The following is a 22,425-nucleotide window of genomic DNA, read 5'->3' on the forward strand; positions in this document are numbered from 1 at the left end:
ACCCCTGATTTTGATAATTTCAGAAATTCCTCATATTTTTGTTTTTTTTACTCAATTTTCAACAAGTGTGGCTGAAAACACACCCCAAGCCAAAATTGGTATATTGATGGGTCCATCAAATTCTCAGTGACACACCCGTAACCAAGCAAAATTACCCCTTCTGATAATGCTCGACAAAAAAAATCTCTCCCTCCCCAAAATTAATCTCCCTCCCCTCAATTACATGTACCAGCAACTATAAAATGACATTAGTTATATCATCAAAATACATACTGAATGACATACAGGTACTACAATACCACAATCATGCTGATATTTTTTAAACAGTTTTGCTACAAATTACTTACTATGTATCACAAAAACCTGTACACATGAAATATGCTGTAATTCATCAGGAAACACAAAATACGATAAAAGCCTAGCACAATTCAAAGCAAAAAAAAATGTAGTATTTCCTGTTCTAAACTCACAGTCACAGACAGTGTAGGAAAAAAAAAACACGCTTTTTACATTTTGTATTATGTTCAAGATTATTAGTGACTTTGACCTTGAGTACTGTGTGAATTTTGTTCAATTTACACAGCTTGAACAATTTTTTTTTAAAGCCACCATTCTATATTATTATTTTTTGTTAATTATTCTACTTACAATGATTGTTGTAAGAAAGACAGTAATTGACTAACTGATTCTCCATTTAAAATGTAACAAATTTTCAAACACAATCATCCAATATTAGCCTTTTTACGCAACAATTGATATATTGCATTGGTTCAGTCAACAAAATCAACAAACACAAATTATACACAAAACATTATAAACTAGTTTCCCATGAGATCAGAGGACAAAGATAAGTAACCATGAAATGTTTACATGCATGGAAATTTTGTGAGTTTCACGAGTGCAGTTGATTTGCGAAATTTTAATGCACATAAAAAAATTGTCTACATAGTTAGACCGTTTAGTTAAAAGGAAATGTACTAATTCGCAAAAATGTCATTTTCGCAGAAACATCATGGGTTCTTTGCAAAGGGGAAATTTTAATACCGTGAAAATATCATAGCTCACAGTGGTATTGATCATCCTGTCAACACATATTTAGTGAGGTTTAATTTCACAAACTTTACTATTTTACTTGAGTTCTAAAATTACATTCGGCATAAATGTTATTGTGTGGCATATTGGTGCTTCAAAAAGGCAGACAAGAACAACTTGTGTACTTTCTCACATTTTTTGACAGAAAAAAGTAGCCAAAAAATATGAAGCGTTTCTTTTCAGCATTAATATTATCATGACAATTAATCTTAATCTTTACTACAAATTTTCTTTACCCAATGCATTATACACATTTATGATCATTCCTGGGAATAAAATTCCTTTTATAAGGAATAGGCCAGCGGAATATGACATGTGAAAGTACATGTGTATGTGATATGCTGTTAAAGGTTGCCGATTTTTTTAAATTTAAATTGGATTAAAAAAAACACCAATTTTTAATTCCAAGAACGGCTATACCCCATGGTAAAGTCAAAATAGACAGGTGGAATTCTATAGTCTATATATGTACATGTATGTGACACGATCTGGTCCATGGGGGCCAAAGGAGGCATTTTTGAAAATTGAAATCTAGCTGCATACTTGGTTCTAAAGTTATGAAGTTTTGTGACGTATATTTTTTGTATTGAAGATACACATTTTTTCCCAAAAGACATAAAAATTAAAAATTTGTATTACTATTATATCGCAAATTTAAAAACATAAAATCAAAATTATTATATCAGAAGGACATTCATCGTATGTAGAATGCAATTTGATATGTCTGATGTGCTTTCATGTCCCACAAAAAATACTGTGCAAACGTTGCTATCCGTTCCCTAAAGATCAATGATTTTTATTTTTTTAAATCGCGAGATTTAAATCAAGCAACCGTGTCCTCACCTGTATCACCCTATATAACTCACCTGTTGTCAATTGGCCCAACATCATCATTTGGACAACTTGCCAAAGTTTCAAACAACCAAAATATGCTCCTTTATGTTTTCATAAACTCAATGCAAAGCAAAGCTCAAGTCCTATCTTGTACACCATACGATTTACAGTGCCCTACAAAATTCAAGGCTATACAAATTCTACAAATGCAGGTAGGGCTTTGTGTTATCACTCACAAAAAGAAAAGTTTATTTAGAAATACCAATCCCTTTTCTTTCTATGTGTATAAACAGTCATGACTCAATCCTTTCAGCTTGTACAAAACTCTAACGGGTCACTGAAGATCAGTCAATTGTGTCAAATTTTACACTTGCAGCAAAACTTGTACTCATCTTCAGGTTTACCATACCATGACATGCTTTGATACATGTATAGCCCAATTGGGTGATTTTTGAAGATTTCACATTTTCCTGTTGCATAGAAACTTAATGGTTTAGAGAAAAATTGGGCTCCTTTTTGTACTTTGGCCACCATGATTTTCAGTAGTTTCCTGTTCCATAGAACCCCACAAGTAACCGCAACAAAAAAAAAAACAAGAAAAAAAAAAAAGAAGAAAAATTGGGTGACTTTTCCATTATTTGACCCGTATTTCTGTCATGATCAGCTCAATTTACTTCTGAGCTTCCATTGTTTGTCATGTCTATCCCATATCATTCAGTATCTAGACAAATAATGACATTTTATTGGTAAATATACAGCCAAAAGATATAATTTTGTCATGTTAGTTTTCATACCAGTAATATCAAACAATATAGCTATCAGCTCTTATAGCAGCACGGTTAGGCAGCAACCAAATGGTCTGCATACTCGTAGTAGTCCAGGAGCAAGATCCCACAGGGGGCCTAAATAAGGACTTGGTTCACCCTCCACTACATACAAGGTTTGACACCATAGGTAGTTAGTATGGACCCTCTAGATCACTGCTAGGTAGGTAGTGGACTCAAATTGTGGTATCACTTTTTTTTACAGGTCATTTTATGTATGGACGATAATCGCATAAAATCACCAAAAATAGGACAAAATTAAGGGGTAGGGGAGATATAAATTCCAAGAACTCAACTTTTACTCGTGATTTTGAATTCATTTTGGTATCAATATGTAGCTAAATGATTTTCCTAACTTTCTAGTATTATTTTAAAACAAAAACAGGTTTCATTTGAGCATATTTGGAAGTATATAGTCCATAAATGAGTGGTAATCTGATGTTTTAAACCATATGTGTAAAGTTTGACATTGGCCTCAAATCTCACAACTATACCACTTTATATTTTCAAAATTGATTCAGTTTCCATTTTTAATTTTTTAATTTAAATTTTAATGTTTTATTTTGTTTTTAATGTTAAGCATATCAAGGGAAACATTATTGTAACAGTTCCAATCATTATAATATGTATGAGTTCGTTGGGGTGTCTGTGGGACGAGGTGTGTGTGTGTGTGTGGGGGGGTGCTGGGTGTACATAGGGTATGTGTGGGGGTGAGGGGATGAATGTGTGTGTACATGTCTTAATATGTCACTTCACTGCACCAACTTCCATTTACAAAATCCGTTAAGTTTCCATTGATGTGAATATTTATGTGTAGGACGTGACTGGGAAAAAGACAAAAAATGTTTAAAAAAAACCAAAAAACCCAACAAAAACTGATGTTGATTTCCCTCGTATATCAGCATTACATAGAAAAATATTAAGGGGTAGGGGAAAATAAATCATCAGAACTCAATATTTTACTCATGATATTGACTTCACCTTGGTATTAATTCTATTCAATTCAATTTAATATGTATATCTAATTGATTGTTCTAACTTTTTGTATTATTTTAAAGCAAAGCGACCATTAGTTGTCAGGTAGATACACAGAAACTGTGAGAAAAGGGTACGTTTTCTATGTCTAACAGCGTAAATATGACAATATTAAGGGGTAGGGGAAATATAAACTGCCATAACTCAACTTTTACTCATGAAAATGAATTCATCTTGGTATCAAAATGTATCTAAGTGATTTTTCTAACTTTCTAGTATCATTTTAAAGCAAAGCAACCATTAGTTGTCAGACAGATATACAGAAACTGTGAGGAAAAGGTAACTTTTCTATGTCTAACAGCGTGAAGATGACAATATTACGGGGTAGGGGAAACGTAAACTGTCATAACTCAACTTTTACTCATGAAAATGAATTCATCTTGGTATCAAAATATATCCAAGTTATTGGTCTAGCTTTCTAGTATTATCTTAAAGCAAAGCGACCATTATTTGTCAGGCAGATTATACAGAAACTGTGAGGAAAAGGTAAATTTTCTATGTCTAACAGCGTAAAATGACGAGATTAAGGGGGTAGGGGAAATCGATAACTGCCATAACTCAACTTTTACTCATGAAAATGAATTCATCTTGGTATCAAAATGTATCTAAGTGATTGTTCTAACTTTCTAGTATTATTTTAAAGCAAAGCAACCATTAGTTGTCAGACAGATATACAGAAACTGTGAGGAAAAGGTAACTTTTTTATGTCTAACAGCGTGAAGATGACAATATTACGGGGTAGGGGAAACGTAAACTGTCATAACTCAACTTTTACTCATGAAAATGAATTCATCTTGGTATCAAAATATATCCAAGTTATTGGTCTAGCTTTCTAGTATTATCTTAAAGCAAAGCGACCATTATTTGTCAGGCAGATTATACAGAAACTGTGAGGAAAAGGTAAATTTTCTATGTCTAACAGCGTAAAATGACAATATTAAGGGGGGAGGGGAAATTTATAACTGCCATAACTCAACTTTTACTCATGAAAATGAATTCATCTTGGTATCAAAATGTATCTAAGTGATTGTTCTAACTTTCTAGTATTATTTTAAAGCAAAGCGACCATTATTTGTCAGGTAGATACACAGTATTTGTGAGGAAAAGGTAACTATTCTATGTCTAACAGCATAAATAAATATGACAATATTAAGGGGTAGGGGAAATATAAACTGCCACAACTCAACTTTTACTCATGAAAATGAATTCATCTTGGTATCAAAATGTATTTAAGTGATTGTTCTAACTTTCTAGTATTATTTCAAAGCAAGGCGATCATTAGTTGTCAGGTAGATACACAGTAACTGTGAGGAAAAGGTAAATATTCTATGTCTAACAGTGTAAATATGACAATATTATGGGGTAGGGGAAATGTAAACTGCCATAACTCAACTTTTACTCATGAAAATGAATTCATCTTGGTATCAAAATATATCCAAGTGATTGGTCTAGCTTTCTAGTATTATTTTAAAGCAAAGCGACCATTATTTGTCAGGCACTATATACAGAAACTGTGAGGAAAAGGTAATTTTTCTATGTCTAACAGCGTAAAATGACAATATTAAGGGGTAGGGGAAATATATAACTGCCATAACTCAACTTTTACTCATGAAAATGAATTCATCTTGGTATCAAAATGTATCTGATTGGCTGTTCTAACTTTCTATAAACAAAGCGATCATTAGTTGTCAGGTAGATACACAGAAACTGTCAGAAGAAGTCATTTTCTATATCTAGCAGCGTAATGGACCGTTCACAAACACTTGTAAGGCGGAGGGGCCTGATGCAAAAAAATTTCATCGCAAAATATTCTTTCGAGACCCCCCCCCCTTTACAGACCTCAAAATTGTTGGGCCCCCTTTTGACATGAAAATTATGGGTCAACCCCATAGAAAATCATATAAACTCAATTTTTCCAGGAAAATGTTTGATCATTTTTTTCAGGTCCCCCCCTTAGGAGGGTCAAAATGTTCAGCCCCCTTTTTTGCATCAGGCCCCTTACAAGTGTTTGTGAACGGTCCCTAAATATGACAATATCAAGGTAGGGGAAATATAAACTCCCATAACTCAACTTTTACTCTTGATAATGAATTCATCGAACGTTCTGGTATCATTAGTTGTTATGTAGATACAAAGGAAATGTGAGAAAAAACTTTCAATATTAAGGGTAGGGGAAATATTACCATAACTCAACTTTGGCTGCATTAACTGTGAAGGGGAACACATGAATACAAATCGTTGCACCAAAATTTGAATGTAGTATACGATTGAGGTTTCTTACGTTAATTGGTGCAATTGGACCATTTTAAAAATTTGACCTTTATTGATGATATTGATATATTCGACGTTATAACCCCTAACTAAGCTTCAGTAGAACTATGACAATTGTCTTTTTTAAAATTCTTAGCGATGAGAGGAACAATTTGAGATTACAACATGATAGGATAATTTTTTAGTATTGGCCCCATTATGACCTTCAACCCCTCGTGGGAATCTTAATTGCTTTAAAAAATAATGCCAGAAAATGAGAACAATCAAATAGCTACATATTGATGCCAAAATGGAATTCATTTTCGTCAGTGAAACTTGTGTTTTGGTGATTTGTATGTCCCCTTACCCCTTAATATTGTCATATTTTACACTGTTAGACATTGAATATTAACATTTTCATACATTTTATGTCTATCTACCTGACAACTAATGAATCTTTAAGTTGCTTTTAAAATAATACTAGAAAGTTAGAACGATCAAATAGCTACATATTGATATTTTCATCAAAATGGAATTCATTTTCGTCAGTGAAACCTGTGTTTTGGTGATTTGTATGTCCCTTACCCTTAATATTGTCATATTTTACGCTGTTAGACATTGAATATTAACATTTTCATACATTTTATGTCTATCTACCGGACAACTAATGGCTTAATTGCTTTTAAAATAATACTAGAGGTTAGAACTATCAAATAGCTACATATTGATACCAAAATGAATTCATTTTCATCAGTAAAACTTGAGTTTGGGTGATTTGTATGTCCCTTACCCTTAATATTGTCATATTTTACGCTGTTAGACATTGAATATTAACATTTTCATACATTTTATGTCTATCTACCGGACAACTAATGGCTTAATTGCTTTTAAAATAATACTAGAAGGTTAGAACTATCAAATAGCTACATATTGATACCAAAATGAATTCATTTTCATCAGTAAAACTTGAGTTTGGGTGATTTTTATGTCCCCCTACCCCTTAATATTGTCATATTTTACGCTGTTAGACATTGAATATTAACATTTTCATACATTTTATGTCTATCTACCGGGCAACTAATGGCTTAATTGCTTTTAAAATAATACTAGAAGGTTAGAACTATCAAATAGCTACATATTGATACCAAAATGAATTCATTTTCATCAGTAAAACTTGAGTTTGGGTGATTTGTATGTCCCTTACCCTTAATATTGTCATATTTTACGCTGTTAGACATTGAATATTAACATTTTCATACATTTTATGTCTATCTACCGGACAACTAATGGCTTAATTTGCTTTTAAAATATTACTAGAAGGTTAGAACTATCAAATAGCTACATATTGATACCAAAATGAATTCATTTTCATCAGTAAAACTTGAGTTTTGGTGATTTGTATGTCCCCTTACCCCTTAATATTGTCATATTTTACGCTGTTAGACATTGAATATTAACATTTTCATACATTTTATGTCTATCTACCGGACAACTAATGGCTTAATTGCTTTTAAAATAATACTAGAAAGTTAGAACTATCAAATAGCTACATATTGATACCAAAATGAATTCATTTTCATCAGTAAAACTTGAGTTTGGGTGATTTGTATGTCCCCTTACCCTTAATATTGTCATATTTTACGCTGTTAGACATTGAATATTAACATTTTCATACATTTTATGTCTATCTACCGGACAACTAATGGCTTAATTGCTTTTAAAATAATACTAGAAGGTTAGAACTATCAAATAGCTACATATTGATACCAAAATGAATTCATTTTCATCAGTAAAACTTGAGTTTTGGTGATTTGTATGTCCCTACCCCTTAATATTGTCATATTTTACGCTGTTAGACATTGAATATTAACATTTTTCTCATATTGTATGTTTAACTACCTGATAACTAATGGTTTAATTGTTTTTAAAATAATGCCAGAAAATGAGAACAATCAAATAGCTACATATTGATACCAAAATGGAATTCATTTTCGTCAGTGAAACCTGTGTTTTGGTGATTTGTATGTCCCTTACCCCTTAATATTGTCATATTTACGCTGTTAGACATTGAATATTAACATGTTCGTACATTTTATGTCTATCTACCTCACAACTAATGGTTTAATTGCTTTTAAATAATACTAGAAAGTTAGAACTAACAATTAACTACATATTGTTACCAAAATGAATTCATTTTCATCAGTAAAACTTGAGTTTTGGTGATTTGAATGTCCCCTACACCTTAATATTGTCATATTTTACGGTACTACACAACACATGAAAAATTGACATTTTTTTAACATTTTATGTCTTTCCAGCTAACAATTAATGGTTATTTTGCTTTAAAAGATTACAACAACCAAATAGCTATATATTAATGCCAAAATGAATGAATTATAATGAATAAATGTCGAAGTTACGTTGGTTTGTATGTCCCTAACCTTTAATATTGTCAAATTTTACGCTGTTACACATTGGAAAATTAAAATTTTTATCATATTTTATGTCTATCTTATGGTTTTTCTGTTAAAAATGATACTGGAAAGTTAGAACAATCAATTAGCTACATGTTGATACCAAAATGAATTCATTATTATGAGTAAAGGTTGAGTTGTGGTGGTTTTTATTTCCCCTACCCCTTAATAATGCCATATTTGACATGGTTATACATAGAAAAGTAACCTTTTCTCACATTTTATGGCTATCTATCTGACAATTAATGTTTGCTTTCCTTTAAAATAATACTAACACGTTTGAACAATCAATTAGCTACATATTAATTCCAAAATGAATTCATTATCATGAGTTGAAGTTGAGTTATGATGGTTTATATTTCCCCTACCCCTTAATATTGTTACACACGCTGCTACATGTGGAAAAGTAACTATTTTTTTTTACATTTTCAGTCTATTTTCCTGACAAAAAGCGGTTGATCTCACCCCACACATATAAATATTCAAAATATTACATGAATGGCAACTTAACAAACAAATTTTGTTAATAGAACTTATATAGTTCAGCGGAGTGACATATTAAAACATGTAAAACACCCCAACCCTGAACCCTATACACACCCCGCACCCACCCCCACATACCCACACACACCTACCCCAAACCCACACAACACAAACCAACATGCAAGCAAACATGCACATACATAAATATTTGAACCAGAACATCAAAGTTTGCCTAGATATGCTTGATATTAAAAATAAAATTAAAAAAAGGAAATTTAATTAATTTTGAAAATAGAAATTGGCACAATAGTAAAATTTGAAGCCAATGTCACAAAAACACCCACCCTGCGCATTGTTGTGAAAAATCTGATTTTTCACTAGTGTATGGACTGGCCACTTTAAATCATGATCCAATGAAACCTAGGTATGCTTTCAAATAATACTAGGCAGTTAGAACAATCAATTAGCTACATATTCATACCAAAATAAATTCATTATTATGAGTAAAAGTTGAGTTATGAGAATTTATATCTCCCCTACCCCCTAATTTTGTCCTATTTTTGGTGATTTTATGCGATTATACGTACACACATAAAATGACCTGTAAAAAAAAAGTGATACCACAATTTGAGTCCACTACCTACCTAGCAGTGATCTAGAGGGTCCATACTAACTACCTATGGTGTCAAACCTTGTATGTAGTGGAGGGTGAACGAAGTCATTTTTTTGAGGTTGCTGCTCCTGTACTATAGTCAGGGTCCAACAATTTTTGTGACGCAAAATTTTCCTTTCCCTGCACAATTTCATTTGCTCCTCGAAATTTGAGTTTTTCCACACAATTCTCTTGAAATGTAAACAAAAATGGTTATTTGTTGAAATCAGGCCTGAGAGAGAGTGTCTTTGAAAAAATATCTGTTTTTGGTAAATGGAGGGGCTGGAACAGCTTAAAAAATCTGGAATTATTTAAACCATACATACTTTTGTACACAACAAGTGTAGAAACAAAATCTGGAAGTTGAAAAAAAAAATATCTGGAAACGGATTAAAATCTGGTCTCTAACACCCCTGTGAAATGTAAACAAAAAAGGTCATTTGGTTGAAATGTCAGCCATGTTAAATTTGATATTTCCTAATCTGTCCCGTACAAGTGTTGCTTATAGTTTCGCGTCTTAATGCGTGTGAACAAACTTTGAGGCATTATATTTATGTTTGAATTTTGGAAAAGCATACAAGTGCATACTAATTGGGGATATATAGTAGGGGTGAAAAATTTGCCAAATTATGTTGGACCCCTCAAAAATGGAGTATGCCTTATGCTATACATAGATATCGCTACTTGCATGTTTGCAACTTTGCGTTGCATTATTTTTCACAAAATAAACTATAGTATATATTATAAGTTGTAAACAATTGAGTCTAACCTCCGTATTTCGTAAGCTTCTGTATCGCGGGGAATTCCAAAACACACATGTATAAAACAAACAACGATAACTTCTGGGCTTGCGCTGGCTTCCTGATCGTGTATCATTTACAACTTTGGACGTACTATTGGCAAAAGACATCATTGCCAAACAATATAGAATAGAACATTTGATGTCAACTTGTCAAAATATTGAAATAATGTGCTTCCTAAACTTGTGGCGAGTAGGCAAAATAATTCCCATCCAAACGGATACATTCATGTATTGTCACAATTTTTATAACAAATAGATACAAACTGGCTTTGGAGTCGAGCATCTAAAAGCCAAATTTTTTCAGGCCCTTTAAGCGGGCCCTGGACCCCGGCCGCAAGGACTTTGCGCTACTTTTTTTTACACACCCATTTTCGACTTGCTAATATTAAAAATCCTGGCTAGATCTTGAATTGTTTACAGCAATTAAATATATCCTGAGTTATAGCCGACCCGACCTAGTGCAATGGCAGCGATCAGAATCTTGGTCAAAAAGTTACCTCCACACGGAATATTAAGCAATTCCTATTGGGGTTAACTTACTGGTCCGCTGACCAAGATTCTTCTTTCTGCAGTGCAATGCATGACAAGTTGTTGTAGTAGGTATGAATTTTAAAAAATTCAAATTTGCCATCAAACTGCATCATTTTATGAATGCGAGACGTCTCACCCCAAAACACATTCGCCCTAAAAAAGGTTCACCCAATACACAATACATACACGCACCAGTTCGCCTCAATTGACTCACTGTGTAACGTTGTCGAAGTGTGCATGCGACCAATGCCAATCAATACGATCAATCATAACCGTTCCGTCCACGGAGATCATTGTAGCATGATTGTAAGCTCAAATAGAATACGCAATTTCTCGCTGTGAAACTCGCTTTTAGTGCTTCTCTCGCTAATTTTCAACCACGGAAATCTACTGCTGTGCCGGAAACATGCCACTTCGAACCTCTCCACTTCCGTTACACGCCAATTCAATTACACTACACTCCGTGCACTTTCGTCCCCATTTTATACCGCGGGTATTGGGGCTGTTGTTTATTGTTTCCTGGTCGATTGCTTGAAGCCCGGCGTGTATATTATAGTATTTAAAGCAAATGGTATGCTGATTGCTGATGGACTGAAGATTGGTACTGGTAACACAACCATAATGCACGATGATACGCCCGTGTTGCAAAATAAATTTTTGATGTCACACTATATTAGCTTATATTTTCATTAACAATAATTAATTTAATACATGTGTATGTCTGAAATTTAGGCCTTGATTATGTATTTTTTATATAATATTAAATCCTCGTGTACTTTATTTTACATAACAATATTATGCTTTCACGAACAAAGGATTTATCTCATTTTACAAATCATGTTAACTTCATATTTTGTATGATATAATAAGTAGTGTTAAACATGTAAATTACTTATCGCCAGTATGGCTATGTAATAATTTACATATAAACATTATATAAAAAAAAATTTAAAAAAATTATTTTACCGACTCAAACTCAGTTAAAATAAGTTTGTGATGTTCAAAACTTTCAAAACTTGCAGTCCTATAAACATATTAAATAATGAAACTATTATTAATACTGAAAATATTTGGCAAATTTTTCAAAGACAAATGAGCACAACTAGCAAAACAAACGCCAGCAGCAGCTTTGAGATATTTTGTGGGTTCCGTGCTGTGCACTGACTTTTTGCCCCGTGTGTTAGCGGCGGATTATTTGCTGCCACTTACACTTAAAACGCCCGTGTGATATGTGTTCAATCAACGGTTCCGTGCACCAAGCACGCATAAAAGTACTAGAACACACAACGGGCGCACCTTGCTTGACAAGTCCCCGGGCTCGGCGTCCGCGTGCTTTACACACTGATGTACGATCGATTGCTTGACAAGTCCCGGGTCAAGTAGTCTGCTCTCAATTTGATTAAGACCCGAGAATTACGGGCCGTGTTTTGTGTTTATGACGAAGGCGTGGGAGGCAGTGCGCCATGAAGAAGACAAATCCAATTATTTTGTTTGCAAAACTGGTTAATCAAAGATATAAATCTAAATTAATTATATATCTTTAATTAAAATACTATTATTTTGATTATATAATTTTGTATTTTTATATCAGATACATTTATAAAGGACATACTTCTCTAATGTATTTTTATATCAGATACATTTATAAAGGACATACTTCTCTAATATAAATGTATTTTTACAATTTTGATAATTGTGATTGACAGTTATTATGATTCATTTTGTTTTTCTTAATTTCTGCAACTTGCCTGTCAATAGGCGTGTTTCTATTGGGACCATTTACCAGTAAAGAGAAAGGGATTAATTCTTCCTGGACTATCATGATTTATAAATCCTCTTGCTCAAAGGGATAGGTGGGATATATGTCCCTGTTTTTTATACATTTAGTTTTCTTGTTTGATCTCATTCTGCATAAGACTAACTCAGTTTCATCCCATTCAAACTTGCTCAAACTGTTAATCAATGTAATTTGTCAGTTGAGTATACCCGTAATAATTGTTCATCGAGTGGTTACTTATTTTATTGAATTCATACTAAAATATGAGAAAACACATGACACAGACAACAAAGGTACCATATTGCGCCAATTCACCAATTCAAACATCTATAGTTTATTTTTGGTAACAAAGGACCACTTCAGTATAGGCCTAACTTCCAAATCTGGGTGTTTGATATACCTAGATTTGGAAGGCGGTGTGCACATTATTTATTATTTAAATTTGATTATTTAAATTTGATTTAAGGCCCCTCTGGTTGTTACTGATAATAGTCATTATCAAAATTTACATTCTAATGTTAACGTTATTATATATAGGCTATGTAATATGTTGCATTAATGGAAATGCTACTATTCAAGAATTTATCGGGGATTTTAAAAGCTCTTTAGACTATGCCATAGTCGAATTTTATTAAAAATATGTTATTATTAGTCAAGATGAACCCATTTCGTTGAACTCAAAATTATACTGATGTTTATTAAAATTAAAGTATTCAATAGTAAAATGGTCATAAAGAGTTAAAAATATCAGATGATTAGTGACAATAAAAGTAATTGAATGCAACGCTATCTTGCATAATTATAATGGCTCACTTTATAATACTGAACAATTCTGATTTTGGAATCTACCAGTTTATTGATAGCTTAACCCGAAAACCCGAATTTTAAGCAGAACTTAACCCCGGGACTTTGCTGTCTAAAAACACACTGTCAAGCATCGTCGTTTATCGGTCAATTACTCACTATTCGGATTTATGCGCGCAAAAGTAACATTTTCCAATTCGCGCTCAATTATTTTGTTCAATACTGTTGATGAAGGTGTGCGTTATGTAACTTGGGGGGTGGAGCCCGGGGTGGAGGGTGTATATTATAAAAATAGTTGTTTTTAAAAGGTTTAGTATGCCTACAACGTCAGAAATCCCATTCTTGCATGAAAAGTATACATACCGGATACATTACCATGCATGAAGATATAATAATGTCTCATACATGCTGCATGCACTGGAAGACACCATTATCATGAGTAGGCCTAATGTTTGAGTATATGGGTGACCGATCATGACGATGTGTGTTGTGTGTGGGGGTGTGTGTGTGGGGGTACCGGTATAGGCCTACCGGGTGTGGTTGTATAGAGAACAACTAACCAAGCAAAGAAACAAAATTATTTGGGAAAGATTTTCCATTTCAATTATTGGAGAAAGAAAACTCAAATTCAGATTTATGTGCATAAAAGTAACATTTTCCATTTCCGCTCAATGTTTATACTGCTGAATGAAGGTGAACTTTATGTGGGGTGCGTGTGGGCGGGCGGGCGGGGTGTGGAGGGTGTTATTGTTAAACGTTTAGTATGGCGTCAAAAATCCCACTCCCTACACTAAAAGTATACAGTACCATGCATGATGATATAATAATGTATACGTTCAAACGCATGCTGCATGCACTGCAAGACACCATTAAATCTTTTGGCTGCCTGCAGATCTGAACATAATAGGACTTTTCCCACAAAATGGTCTTGGGAGCAAAAATTTGCCTTTTGCGTGAAAAAAAGAAGGACATGTGGGTAAAGGAGCTAAGCATTACTAATAATATTCTGGCAAAGGATAACCAAATTAAAATTTGACCGAAATCGTATTAATAGGCCTACTGGGCTTTAACCCGCTTTTGCAAACAAAATCCCAACTTTTTCTTATTCGCGTTCCACCCGATATACGCCTAAAAAAAAATTTCAAAAAAACGGCCAATAATTCTCGGGGTTGTAAAAACATACTCGATAGGTAAGTATAAAAAAACCCATATGGATGGAAAAGTACATGATCAAAAATAAAATGTTTTCATAACATAAACATAGTCAGCTCAACTGAATATCGGGGCTGAATCACATGGGTTTCTAAACAAATTCATAGCATTACACGTTTATAGCACCAGCCAAATTGTTACAAATACTCAACGTTTATTTAAAACAGCACTGCACAGCTGACTGCATACTGTCTACTGAAAATACAAATTGTATTAGTTACTTAACAATGGATTGTAAAACATGACAAATTCATAAATACATAAATACATTTTAATGGCATAAAATTCATAGAACACCGTCAAATTTGTTTAAATAAACAAATTAAACAACACAATGTAAAGTGATTCAATAATTTTATAATAATTAAGATATGATTAATATATACATGTACTAGTACTATTAATAATAATGATAGTTATTTTTATTGTTATCATAAGAAAATAATAATAATACTATAATTTTTACTATAATATTAATTATTATTATATGAATAGGTCGTATTGATTATTCCATAATACATGAATATAAATGCAAACAATTGGAAGTTGTATTGATTGGCCATATGACCGCATGCACTGCACTCACAGCACTTTACAGTTTACACGGTGAGTCAATTGGAAGCGAACTTGTCGTGGTATGTATGCGTGTATTGGGGCTTAACTGGTCATGTATGTACGTGTATTGGGGCGAACTGGTAGTGGTATGTACTGGTGTGGGGCGAAACGTCCTGACACCCATTTTATATATCAAATCAAAGCCCTTGAGTAAACAAAGCCAAAACTGAAAACCATTTTTTCATAGCACTTTCCGTAGCAAAGTTACATCTTGTCAAAGATTGACTTTCATCAAAAAGTTTCAGCTAGCAAAATTCCCCAAAACGGCATTTCGGGGGTGTTTCTAGATCTTAGTCTCACTATGATAGCAGCTTTTTTTAATGGAACTGCTATCCAAATCCCTCTAAAATTCCATGTGCGAGTGACTTATCACCATAAAAAATCATATATTTGGGTCAAGTGAAGTATAGAAAACATATTTATGTACGTTTCCTTCTTCGAACAGTTGTTTTAAATTTCTATGTAAATATGCATTGACATTGTCGGCGAATTTGGCTGACTAGCAAATGTGTTTTAAAACTAAGGTTTGCCTGGGTTACCTACATACTAGACAATAAAATTAAGTATTTCTTGGCTAAACTATAAATTTATGCTAAAATGTTGTTCAGATTTGCTTACAAATTAAGCGTACTGCTAGCCGTCCAGCGCATATTATTTTGCACAAGGTCCAATGCACAAGCTTGATGTCGCGCATATAATACGCAATGGTTAACGCTGACAAAGAAACCTTGGAAAAAATTATAGTGGCTCCACGATAAACACACGCGAACATACAAATGTAGCGTGGGCGGCACAGTCTCCCAGAAGAAAGCATTTACGCATCTTACATTGCGTACACGCTTAGTATCTAGGTATGCCAGGTGAATTCAAATTTGCCATCAAACCGCATCATTTTATAAATCAAATTAAAGCCCTTGAGTAAAGAAAGCCAACACTGAAAACCTTTTTGTCATAGCACTTTCCGTAGCAAAGTTACATCTTGTCAAAGATTGACTTTCATCAAAAAGATTCTGCTAGCAAAATTCCCCAAAACAGCATTACGGGGGTGTTTCTAGATCTTAGTCTCATGACGATAGCACCTTTTTTTAATGGAACTGCTATCAAAAGCTCTCTGAAATTCCATGTGCGAGTCTCTCATCACCAAAAAAAAATCATATATTTGGGTCAAGTGAAGTATAGACAACATATTTAGGAAGGTTTCCTTCTTAAAAAGCTTCTTTTAAATTTCAATGTAAATTTGTATTGCCGGTTTAGGCCATTTTGACTGACTAGCAAATGTGTTAACTGAGTGTTCGAAATATGCTTCAAAAGGTTACAGGCCAGTCAGGCTTGTAACTCTGAAAAGTTGCCGACCCGAGTGAAAAGTTACCGGCCAAAACGTTTTGAGCTTTGAAACAGGAAATTATAAGCTGGGATATATACAGGGTGTCCCAGAATGATTTATACCGGGAAAGATGGAATTTTTTATGTATGAACGGCATTTCTATTGGTCATATTGTTTTTAAGTTCTACATACATTTAGCTTTCTTAGATTTTATAAATTCGACGTTTCTAGTAGTATTGTATTGAATTATTTCCGTCAATTAAATGTTACAACAAGTTCAATAGTGACGTATTATTATTTGTCATGCATATTTAAAATGAACTGTATAATTATAATAATACTTCTGAATAGGTATAAAATAGGGACGTGTAGGTTGTCCCAGCTGTAAGTTTTATGAGTCTAAACTTTAGTGGACTGGCAACTGTAACAAATGCCTAAACATGGGTCCCGATTTGAGAAAAAAATCCCTAAATATGTAGGGTCCTGATTTGAGAAAAATTTGTCAAAAACCATTTAATCGGTCGGTTTTTTTTAGTTAAAAAAATCAAACATGGGTACCGATTTGAGAAATAAGATGGTACAAAATGGGCGAAACAGCAATTTTTAAGGTTAATCATGATCCACATCAGAGACTCTAGAGTCCGACTCGGACTAATATAATTCACAGAATAAAACTTAGGCTGGTCGAAGAGATGGTTGAACCGTAAATGTTTCTGGCAAGATCGGGACTGATTTTTGTCGGATTGAAACTATTAAATTTATTTATACCGTGCTTTGTAAGTGATTAAATAAATAATGACAGATGCCTTATCCATGAATCATGTTTAAAAACTACCCGGTAACACTTTAACCTTTAAAAAGTTACCGGCCAGCCGGGCCGGCAACTAGACTGCTAGTCACGAAAGTTACCGGCCTGGCCAAAAAATTGCAGGCCAATGGCCGGCTGACCGGCCCTATTTCGAACGCTGCATGGACGGCTTTTTGGACGCAATGCGCATGTTCCAGTTTGGCCAAAAAATACTTAATTTAATTTTACTGTAGTTGTTGCTTGTTATGCAGCAGTGGCCAGTGCATTGTTATTTATTTTACATTGACCTGGCCTGCCTGGTCAACAATCAATCAATGGTCAAACTGACAAAGTCCTGATTCTTGAAGTAAAGTGTAACATACATGATGATATTAAACAACAAACATTAATTACCAATGTAATATTACAACACATTTGAATGGGTGAAGGCATTCATACATATACATTTATTACATGTAAAGTTGTTTTCTTTGAACTTCCGTGGTCGTGCCTGTGCGTATCGCGTACACGAGCGTAAACACAAAAGCAATAAACAATCGCGCTGATTGGCTGATCAATGCACTTGACAACAAGCCGACTGACCCATTGGTCTTCGGCACGGCGCTTAGTAGGCGACCTTGTCACTTCTACGCGATCGCAATTCACCAGCGCGTACCCGGACCACGGAAGTTTAAAGAAAACAACTTTATGTCCATCTGAGACGAATATACCTAAATATATTCGTCTCAGATGTCCATAGGCCTACTTTTAATAAATGACAGTCAACAACATCAACATTGCCGTCAGTGACAGTGACATTTGCAAATCATGACGGGCAAAATATAAACGTCAAAATCCCACCTTCCGGGCAACGGGATGGTATCCGGTGCTCCCACTTTGAACCCGCTTTTGATCACATACACTGTATCACTTATTAAATACGTTCCTAAAATAGAAAATGCTACAAAACCTCTGTCAAATGGAATAAAAAGTCAGCTTCCTCATTCACTGTTGACGATCGCCATGTTTCGCAGCGACAGTGATTGCTACCCGTCGTGCCAAAGGTTCATTGCAGTCCGATTTAAAAGCGTGATATGAAAATATTGAATACCAACAAAATTATAATTGGCCTTCAGTCTCTTCCGCAGATATTTTAAACCACTATTTGCGTGTCAATTTATTGGAAGTAATAATCGCAACCACAGGCCAGAGACTAGAGGGGTGGTTCAATTTATGGAGCGGTGAATTATAGGGTGGGTGGGGATGATGGGAGAAAAAAAAAAAAAAAGGGGTGGGCAAGCGCATTTTCAGGTTGAAAGCATGCACATTTTCTTTGGGGGGGGCGGGCTTGGGGCCGAGGGCAAGAGTCCCCGGTAAAAGTGGGGGAGGCAAAAAGAAGGGCAAGCCAAAAAAAAAAAGGGGGGCAAGCATTTTTTGGTTGAAAGCATGCACATATTTTTATTGCGGGGGCTTTGGGTGCAAGAGTCCCCAGGGTAAAAGCAGGGGCGGCAAAAAAGGAGCGACTGAAGGACGGAAGGAGCAGCAAAAAGAATTATTTAAAAAAGTGGAAGAATTCAATGAACAAGGTTTAAAAAGATTTGAAAGAAATGGAACTGTAGGGGAGAGCGGGGAGTGTTCACCCTAGGGGCAGGTTCGCCCACCCCTTGTTTCTCAGCACTACGGCTATCGGGGGATTTGATGGCAAAATTAGGTGACATAGGTCATTATAAACTTCTCATATTAGCTACGCGACATATAGGGACGTGTTCATCGAACTGCAGCCAAAACAAAAAAATTACACCAAAACGTAATTTTTTGTTGCATTATAATGTTGTATTTATCATTGATACATAAATACAGATGGTTTTAATGGGAATCTGTGTTGGGAACATATGGGATTTCTCAAAGATTTAATGCAGTTATAAACTCCTTATTCGATTTGTATTTTGCATACCCTGAAGAAAATACAAAAATGTGCACAAGGGCACGTTCGCCCTTTGAGGATGGGGCATGTTCGCCCAAGATCTTCCCCAGGCGGACGTGCCCCAAACTGGAGGGCGGACCTGCCCCATCAGCGTATTATGCAAAATATTGATAATTATACCATTAAACAAGGTAAAACTACTGAAAAGCATGTTTTTCAAAGTTATGTGGTATCAGTATTACTCATACCACCGTTTATGTCCTGATCCATAATCTCCCCGAAGTTGTAAACATGATACGTTTAAAGCTCACTTTGGACCCCTACATTTTACCATGACCCGACCCCTGCAACAAATTTAGTGACTCCCCAGAAGAGAATGAATGCCCTGTATACTCTTGCTAAATGTTTGCATTGAATATGTTATAGTTATGCAATGTTTAAATCTTTTTTTTGTGATTAGGGTGAACTTACCCCACCATATGGGCGAACCTGCCCCAATATGGGGCAAGTTCGCCACTTTGCAAAACTGTTTTGTTTGCTCTATCCTGTTGCTATTGTAAGGCCTATAGTTCTGGGATTGTGGCCGTATATAGCTAAGACATAGGGCTTTCACATGGGCTAATCAGGTCATCCCTAACCTTAAAATTGACATCGCTAGGCTCAGGTCAGAAAAAAATAGGGCGAACACTCCCCGCTCTCCCCTACAATAATAGTTTGGGGTTTTAGGTCGCTAGAGCCTTTAGTTAGGCCTAAACTTTCGGCACCGACCCACCCCCCCAAATGGTCAACCTTATGAAGGGGCGGCACTTTACCTTTCGTCAGCTCCCCGGGTCAGAGGAGCGACCATGGTACGCGGCCAATGGAAAGGGGGGGGGGTCAAGCAATTTATAGCAGGTCGAGAGGGGAGGGCGATTTTTCACACAGATGTTTTGGGCACCGTTCCTACGCCCTAAAAAGGTGTAGGAAAACGTTAGAAACACGTTAAAATCAGGGCATGCAAAATTTCTTGCTCGCTAGGCCTACCCTCGCGCTCATATTATACAATAAGACCATTTAAGACCCAAAATATTGCATGTGTAAAGGGGGGGGGCAAAGTTTTTTTTTGCACTTCAAATGGGGTGGTGGGCAAATGTTTTTCGGGCATTTGGGGGGGGCAAGATTGTTTTGGCATAACCTACCTTCGTGACATTTCGAGATATAGAAGCATGTCCATTTCAGACCAAACGGTTAGTTAGCTCGAAAGCCATAACATACACTAATATGCTGGTCCCATTTCAGGCCAGCAAAAGCTTGAATTTTACTGGAATTAAACCTATAGCACTTCAGGCTTAGTCTTTCACGCAGTAGCGTAGCCAGCAGTGTGTGTGTGGGGAGGGGGCAGGGGGCCCCCTGACAAAAAATGAAAGAAAAAGTGCCCTCTGACCAAAGGGCAAAGAAGGGAAAGAAAAAAAAAGGGCAAGGAGCCGACCTTTTTCCCTCAAAATTAACCCCCATCATGGCACAGAATAGTGTAAAATACAAAATTATTGCCCGCTGCGCGCGCACATTGTCCATCATGGCCAAAAATAGTGTCAAATTCAATTTTTTTCCGCGCTACGCACGCACATCGTCCCAATAAACCCGTAAAGCTCGAAGACATGTACAGTCTCTCTAAAAACAAACATTCTATGTTATTACAACTGCAATTTTTTCAGCTGTGCCCTTGAAATTTTATTCCCCCCCCCCTCCCCCTGACCAAGAAAGCTGGCTACGCCCCTGCTTTCACGTGGTGTCCGGCAAGGTCCGCAGAACTCGCAAGTGTAATTGTTCGCGGGAAACGCAACGGGCGCAACCCAAACCTAAACATGGTGCTTGGTTTGGTGGGGGGGGGGAATTGAGGGGGCTAAGTGAATTTCAGGGGGGGGGGACAAAATCGACCAATTTTGCGCAAAATTGCCGCAAAGAGTGGAAATGTTCGTAATTTTGGGTTTTTACTGGGGGAAACAGGGGGAAGAGTTCTGACTGGGAGGAATTTCCCCTCATGCCCCCCCGTGGCGCCGCAACTGTTGGGGGACGCTAATAACTTGGGCAATGAGGAACAGGCGGCTTGGATGCGAGGATAGAAGTCAGCTGGCGGAGGATCATGCATTCCACACAGTCAAGAGAAACTTGAAACTATTGGTTTACCCACTTTTGGTAAGTAGCCATCTCCCCTGACAAGTTGCACATTTTTGGCCCTGTGGGCACCACTCTCGTTATAAAGGGTACATTGTTGACATTAAAATATTCACATCAATTGAGGTTTTGTTAATTGCTCATCTTCCAGTACACTTCAGATGGATTAATATAATTAAAGTAGAACACTAGAATAGATTATCCTTGCAGAAGTTGAACAGTATAAAGCATGTTGACAACACCTGTCTGCATTAAAGACATTTCTTGTGTGCACTGAGTTAGCACAGGTATATGTATGAGCTCTCCCTGACAAGAAACACACAACTTACCAGGGGGAACAGCTACAAATGTTACGGTGGGACATTCTATATAATATTTTGTCTACTGCATTTTATTCCCGTTTTTATTAGTAGTAGTAAATGGTTAATTAACAAGTTTATCTTAAATATCAAATAACATATTATTTCACACATAGACCTACAATTAATGTGAGCAATGCACTACTTCAATCAATGATCAATACACATCTACAGTAGACGCGTGCAAGTAATGTACCACTAGGCCTATTCTATAAAAACTCAAAGATCAAGGATGTAGGCCTAATGTGAATCTTAGGTAATTGCTAAAGTGAAAAACTCAAAGATCAAGGATGTAATGTGAATCTTAGGTAATTATTGTTGAAGTGAACTGTTTCATATAAAAAGATCAAGATCAAGGATGTGGCGGATGAGATTTGCCACTAATATTCTATAAAAACTCAAAATCAAGAATGTAATGTAAATATTAGGAACTTGTTAAAGTGAACTGTTTCATATAAAAAGATCAAGATCAAGGATGTGGCGGATGAGATT

The 22,425-nt window shown here is 35.4% G+C and overlaps 1 protein-coding gene across 6 annotated transcripts in view; it reads right to left on the reverse strand.

The window, feature by feature from the left end:
• Positions 1-18,569, reverse strand: part of LOC140164689 (E3 ubiquitin-protein ligase RNF34-like) — a 67,865-nt gene extending 49,296 nt beyond the window's left edge. Inside the window, exon 1 of one of the 6 annotated variants that reach the window (XM_072188040.1) lies at positions 18,467-18,569. The gene's annotated coding sequence lies outside the window, so the exon portion shown is untranslated. Of the gene's footprint in view, positions 1-1,958; positions 2,084-18,357 lie in introns of those variants that run through there. The other 5 variants (XM_072188039.1, XM_072188042.1, XM_072188044.1 and 2 more) reach the window with 5 other exon arrangements.
• Positions 18,570-22,425: the final 3,856 nt, after the last annotated feature.

This window comes from Amphiura filiformis, chromosome 11 (genome assembly GCF_039555335.1).
Source record: "Amphiura filiformis chromosome 11, Afil_fr2py, whole genome shotgun sequence".
NCBI lineage: Eukaryota > Metazoa > Echinodermata > Ophiuroidea > Amphilepidida > Amphiuridae > Amphiura > Amphiura filiformis.